The sequence below is a fragment of the Idiotropiscis lumnitzeri genome, chromosome 2, assembly GCF_059441095.1.
Source record: "Idiotropiscis lumnitzeri isolate Australia: NSW breed Sydney's pygmy pipehorse chromosome 2, RoL_Ilum_1.0, whole genome shotgun sequence".
Lineage (NCBI taxonomy): Eukaryota > Metazoa > Chordata > Actinopteri > Syngnathiformes > Syngnathidae > Idiotropiscis > Idiotropiscis lumnitzeri.
In genome coordinates, this window is record NC_142392.1 from 15,724,601 (window position 1) to 15,731,816 (window position 7,216).

Sequence of the window (7,216 nt, forward strand, 5' to 3'; positions counted from 1 at the left end):
GGAGCTTTCCACCCAGGACACCGTGACAGACAAATCCGTGTATGTTTCCATGGCGCCGGGCATCAAAGGGGAAGGCCATCAGAGTGTCCATCTTCCCCAGGAGAATCTTCTCCCAGATTGCCGATACTTCACGAGTGGATGGATAGCAATACTGAACGATCTCTGCGACTTTTACCACGCACCACGTCTAATCCTGACCTGGTGGATAAATGAAAAACATGAGAAACGGGCTCTTTCTGACTGTGACCGCTTCTCACGTTCAGCATATTTTAGTACAAACCGCCCTTGCAAATCACAAGCAGATAATCACGCACTAATAGAGAATGACAGTTGAGTCGTTGTAATACTGGCCGAGTGGTCTAAGGCGCCGCGTTCAGGACCCAGTCTCTCCAGGAGTCCTGGGTTCGAATCTCGAATTTCCCCATTGTGGGACTAATAAAGGGAATATTATTATTATTATTATACGCACGATTTTAGACGAGCGCCACAAATTTCTCCACCTACAATCGCGCCTCGTCTTCGTCTGCCGCCTTTGAAAGTGACAGCTACCGAACGCATTTTGTAAATTGCTCTGAGCGTCTCTCTGTGACTCTCTCACCCCCCGAAAAAAAAAAGCCTCTATTTTATTCCCTGCAGAAACTGGCTTTGCTGTAGCACGACTGGACATGTAAGACGTTGACTTCAGAAGCTGAACGTTATGGAAGGGAAAAAATAAAAAATAAATAAAAAAACAGCAGGCAATATGTACTTTTGGCCCACTTTGTATACACAACACAAAGCGCGTAGGAACAATTACCACGGATGATGTCACATTCCACGTGTTTGAAATGACTGTTGGCTTTTGTGCACGGAGCTGCAGCATCTCTGTGGTGTGTTCAAGTGTGCGCGTGTGCGTCGACATCAAACGCCGCTGCTTTCACGACAGTCGCTGACGTTTTTGACCCAAGGGCAATGCTTCCCCATTCAAAAGCTTTCTGCCACCTGCTCTGAGCTCGCGTGTGCAAGATGTTGTGCTGGGATCAATAATGCACAAGGCTTCTTGTTGCTGCATTGTAAGGTTTGGTCCATTGTGATATTAAGAATCACGGCTTGGTTGCCAATTTGGAAACAAGCAATATTACTCTTGGCAATTTACATACTGTATGATTTTCGACCAAAATCGACAAACATGTTAGTTTCTTCATGACTAGTTGACCCAATTTTAGCTTAAATCAGATGTTTTCACTATAGTGCAACCAAATGAGTAAGTTGTCTACATTTTTTATGTTAAAAGGTTTACTTGGCCTTAGATGTTTGGTACTGAACATGATCACCAATACAAAAAAAATCTTACCAAAAAAAAAAACAAACTACGCCATTAAATATGTATAATGTTTGCACACATTATGTTACATTTGACAGATTTAGTTTCACGTGTTGGTGGTTGGATATGTTATGGTAAAAAGGTCACCAAATATTTTTTTTCAAATCGCTTCTGTTGCTGTGTTGCTACTTCTCAGTGAGGCAAATAAAAAAAAGCAACAAATTAAAGATGGGTCGGATTTCATCGCTGGTGCTATACCGCCCTCGTGTGGATATTAACGGTACTACCTATGCACATTCATTTGTTGCTCACGTTCATATTGAAGACGTGTGGCTTTTATTGTGCAACTCACAAATAGTATCATTGTGTCTTTCCTCCTTCCGATCGCTTTTCGATCGTAGTGACACGTGTTTAAAACGTTAAAGTGACTACAAGTGTGGCAGGTGAAAAGGTCAATGTGCGTTATTGGTCATGCTGTCGTTAAAAAAAAAAAAAAAAAAATTACCATCGCCCACCCCTCAGTACACACGCAAGTTCCCTCTTTCAGCCTTGACCCAGAGTTCAGTGGCTCAGGTTAATGAGTTCAAATTCTAAGTCGAGAATGACGCGTTGGCTGCAACACTGCTTAAAATCCTTTTTTCCCCTGACTTCTCATGATTTCAAGGATATCATCTTGTAAAAAAAAAAAAAATCTTCTACTTTGGATCCACTTAGTACAAGAGTGCGAGTACATTTACCGCTCCTGCTTGTGGTTGTCCACAAGGTGAAAGGGTCAAAGCCAAAAATACCGCGTCGACAGGAAAATGGAGGTGGCCAAGTTGCACGAGACCCCACGGTTCGCATCCTCACTCGTCTTGTTCAGAAAGCGTGTCATCTGAGAGCTCAGGAAACAATCGCATTCTTGCTTGGGGGACTTCTCGTGCTCCCGACGCCCTCTTAACGATGCAGACAAAAGCTGAAGGAGGAAGAAAAAAAATTCTTGATAAGACACGGGTGCTAAGAACCTTCCAGAGGCCCTCTTCAATTGTTTGGCGGTGAGGTGGGAAAGTACAAGATTTTGGCACCCGCTTGCATGGTAGCATCTCGCCCTCGCGAGCGGCGACGCAATTTGTGCTAACAACTGGCGCATGACGCCGCATCTGACGAATCCCCGTTTGTCAGCTCAACAAGGGACACTTTCACATTGAGGACCGGCGACGTGCTGGGAACTAATATTTTATGACGAGTGATTTGTTCAGCCAGAGAAAGATAAAGATAAATTATTGACTTTTCCAGAAGAAAACCGGTCGGTAGGTTGTCGATTTAAAAAGGTGCCTCGAGGCCTTTAGCGGCAAATTGTATATTCAGAGACTTGAAATGGAATTAGAAACCCTGGAGTTTTCATTACACTTTTTATTTTGCTTTCGATTTTAGTTTTTTCTAATTCAGTTTGTTTTAATACGTTTTTACATCAGGTTTTTTTTTCCTTCTGCTTTTATTCTGTTGACTAACATTCAGAAAATGTCTCAGTCTGACTATCATCTCCATCACGTTCATATTGTGTCCATTTAAGCGAAGTGTGGGCAAACTACGGCCCGGGGGCCACATGCGGCCCGTTCAACGTTTTAATCCGGCCCGTTGAACTTGAAAAAAAATTACATGAGTAAACATTGTTAATATTTTATTTTCTAAAAATTGTTTTTTTCAATGACAGATATATTGTTGTAATGCTTTCGTACAATTTCATTTCAAATATTTTTTTTTTTCTATCTCCGATGAGGTGAGGTTACCAAAACACTCCCATCTATCTGCTCCTGGTCCGGCCCCTCTGTCAAATTTTACAACCCATTGTTTTTCATCTCTCCCTGCTACAACACGATCCTAATCATTTGAATCAGGTGTGTTGAAGCGGCGAGAGCTGGAAAACAGGCAGGAATAGGATTGAGGAGCCCAGATCTAACCCCTGAAGAAGAAGGAAACCTGCCAACAAATACGAATAGCTCACATGACAAGTCAGTCACATGCAGAGAGAAATCATAGCTGACGGCTATTTTTGGGTTTTAAATTGGTCGGCTTGTTGGGCTAATATTTCATGACCGGGGCAGTGTGATTTTCTATCTTTATTTATAAGTCATTATCTAACAATAAGTGGTCTGACACCTAAAAAAAAAAAAAAGAGAGCATTTATTGTGCATTTTAATGAACTAACACAGTTGTATTGGCCGTAAACAACATTCCGGGTTCAAACCAGGCACGTGAATCCTGCTTTCTCTGCTGTGTTTCCCAAAGAATTAAGCAAAACAATAACAAAGCTGACAAACAGTGCCACTCAGGAGGACTCAAGCTGCGTAGTAACTGACAAACAACTTTCGCCCTGCGCCATCTGCACATGTCCCGCAAACGTTTTAGGGACACGTGCGCGACGTGATGGTGGTCCTCAACCAGATGACCGTTGGGCGCCTGTTTGGGTCGGGTGGCCTTCGCCGAACGGGCCCCCGGAACCATTAAACGGTCCGAAAAACACGTTGCGTAATAGCTTATGTAAGGTGGCTTCAGAAATTAATAGCTGAAGCGGAGAAGCGGAAGAATTGGTAAATGATGTCGAGGCCTCGCATGAGGGGCACCCCGCATGGTTTGGACGGGGGGGGGGGGGGTTTGTCACAGTTTGACGGGCCCTGAAAAGAGTGCTAATGAACTTTCAATCTGTTGTGATGGGAGCAAAAGATGAAAGACTTGTGAATATTAATTAGCTATGTAAACAGTCACTGTTCAAATATGAATGAACGGGAAAGCCTCGTCATAAAACAACAACAAAATTCATTGCAACAAGATTTTTATGAGAAAAACAACACTGACCAGAATTAAGTAGACTGAGTGTCTCCTTCTGGTATGCGCGCCTGGGCCACCAGGGGGCAGTCTAACACATGCCTACTCTTGGTACATTCATAAAGAAGACGGTCACGAAAGCCGGATCATGTGATCAAAAGTCGTCGCGGGCGATCACATGATTTTCAGATGATTGTATCGGCTAGAAAAAATTTGATTTTTTTTAATTGTCTTGCAAAAGGTTAGTTGGAATAGATTTATAAAAAAAAAAAAATAATTTAGATTTATAAAAAAAAAAAATAATAATAATAATAGGATAATTAAGGGAATCGTTTAATTTTCTTTGCAATGCATTGCCGAGGTATTTCGGTTCAAATTAAAATCACGCAAATACCGGGTTATTTATACCGAGCGCATTTTTTTCACGTGAGCTAGCAGGGAAATTCGATAATGTTACCATAACTTGACGCACTAATATTTTTCTCGCATTTATACGTGCCCATTTAAAAGGCTAATTTTAGAAGGTCAAGGAATTTTGTGGGCAAAAAAAAAAAAAAAAACGCATCTGGACAAACAGGATTTGTCAGAGGTGACGAGTCTTTGTTGGGGTCTGTGATCATTTTAAGTCAGTCAAACAGATGTCGGAGAGAAGAAAAACACCAATTGCTTGTACGGACGGGCCCTCCTGTGTTGTCAAATCAAGGCGAAAATAGCAGCAAAACACAGATGCGAAGGAAAAAAAAGGCAGAAAAGCGTCGGGTGATTACGGCACAATATGCTTTTTTTTTTTTAAATTGTTTAATGGATGAAATCCATGCGTTCTAGAGATCAACGACTCAGATGAGTGACTGCTGCCCGAGTTATATAACGGCAACTTTTGTTTGACCGGCTTACTCAAGGGAGGTTATCAACATTGTGTCAAATCACAGGTATGTTCTCATCTGGAGTTTACGCAAACAGTTTGTCAGTATTACATATGATGGGGTCAAGTTCATGTAGCTTTGAGCTTTGGGCGTCAAGTCACTTTTTTTTTTTTTTTAAACTCCATGTGTGATGCTTTTTATTCAGTTGGAGTTCATTGAAGTCGGATTTCAATTTGCAATTTGGAGGCTGCAAGACGGCAGTGAGACTGATTCTGTCTGGAAACGTTTGCACGATAGATAAAGTTCAGGAAATTGATGAGGATTATCTGTCTTCACATGAGTGGAAGTAGATTTATTGCCAAACATGAGTGCAAAACGTCACCGCTTTCATTATTTTTATTACGGGAAAATCGTGATCAGGCACGGGATCCACTGTATTATGAGATGAGTCTATCATGTCAATTAAAAAAATGAAACAGATCCAGATCAAGTGATTTACGTTTTTTTTTCCCCGTTATGCTAGATTAATACAAAAACTAAAATTTGAATTTTCCATTTTTTGGGTGATAATTATATAATAGTACATCTTCGCAGTATTTCACAAATGACAAAAAAAAATATTATTTTATTCCAATTTTGTCTTTCTCTCTGCACTCAGATGAGAGCCCATAACAAGCCATGAAATTTAAATTAGCTACCGTTTATTATACCTTTATTACATAGATAGGAATATTTGTTAACTTGAGTCATCTCAAACTTGGAAACGATTTCATTCTTTTTTTGGAGTTACAAAACTGAAACGGTATTGTAGCATTTCAATAATTATCTATTTTCGTGACTGGTTTAGGTGTCTGCGACTGCGACTTGAAAATTAACCAATCACATTCATGTTAAATGGGAGTTAGCGCACAAGTGACCTTAGTTGACCCCAAATCAATTTGATGTCATCAAGCGGAAGAAAAACACCAACATGCTTGCTTTGGGACTGTTTTTGGTTTTTTTAGAGCTGCAATAAATAATAAAATAATTTCCATGGCTGTTTCCGCACGAGCTTTTCAGAAACCTAAGACAGTATCCATCAGTACTGCTACTGCTGCGTATTTAGTATAAATGGCGAGTGATTTTCTTTCTGGTGACCCTAAACGCTCTGGTATCGTATCCACAGTGCCATAATATTTAATCGCTGTCAGCTGAAGGAGTTGCGCTCTCATGTGAGATGTTTTTTTTTTTTTTTTCCCGTGGCGCGACTTTGACCATGAGATCACATTAATTGCTTATTTCAGCACCCAAAGTTGACAGCAGAGATTCCCGCTAGGTCCCGAGAATTGTTTGTCCGTCCTTATTTTTAGTTCCAAAAATATCCGAATGTTAAAAGTTCACGCGGAATGTTAATATAGTGGTATCATGATCTTATCTTGTCTCTGGACAAGAGCAGAACATTAGCGCCTCTTTAAACCCTCTCAAATTATTTTTCCCCATTCAAATGAATGCAAACGCCATTAATTTGTTGCAGCGCCAAATAAAACACGAACATTTTTTTTTTTTTGTAATGCATTTAAAGAAGAAAATAACACTCTACAGAATTGTAAATCCACGATAAATAATTTCACATTAAAAAGATTGTTTTATTAGCCTGTCTATGGCATTTCGCAAAAGGCGTTAGCTTCAAGCGAATGGACACGGATGGAATTCTCTTTGACGTTTATTCATTCCGTTTCTCAATAAACTTCAACAGGGAGAGGCAATAAACAGTTTTCAGCAAGCACTTGGCCCCTTTTTTTTTTTTTTTTTTTTTTTTTTTTACAATCTGCCAAACAGCTGATTGTTGCGAAATGTGTTGCTGCCGTATAGCACATGCATCTAAAACTTTTCCGTACACGTCTAGAGGCATGGCGATGGCTTATTTCTTTGTGAGTCGGATTGTTCCTAAATTGAGGTACCACAAGTGGTGACTAATGGTCGTACTTAAGAGGTTCCTCCACAATGAGAATTAAGATAAATTTGAGGCAATATTTTGTATAGAATGCATTTTTATGACTTGAAAATGAGCATTTGAGCAAATCAAGATTATTGAAGCTTGCTTAGGCGTCGACGCGCTTTTTTTTTTTCCTTTTGTTTGAATTCTCGTCTGAGTTTGTTAAAGGCCACTTTTTCCCGTTTTTATTGTACATCTGCTTATAAACCGCGGTGTCATTGTCTCCAAAAAGAATGCGCAAATGACTTCCTGATGTGCTTCAGTGGAGAA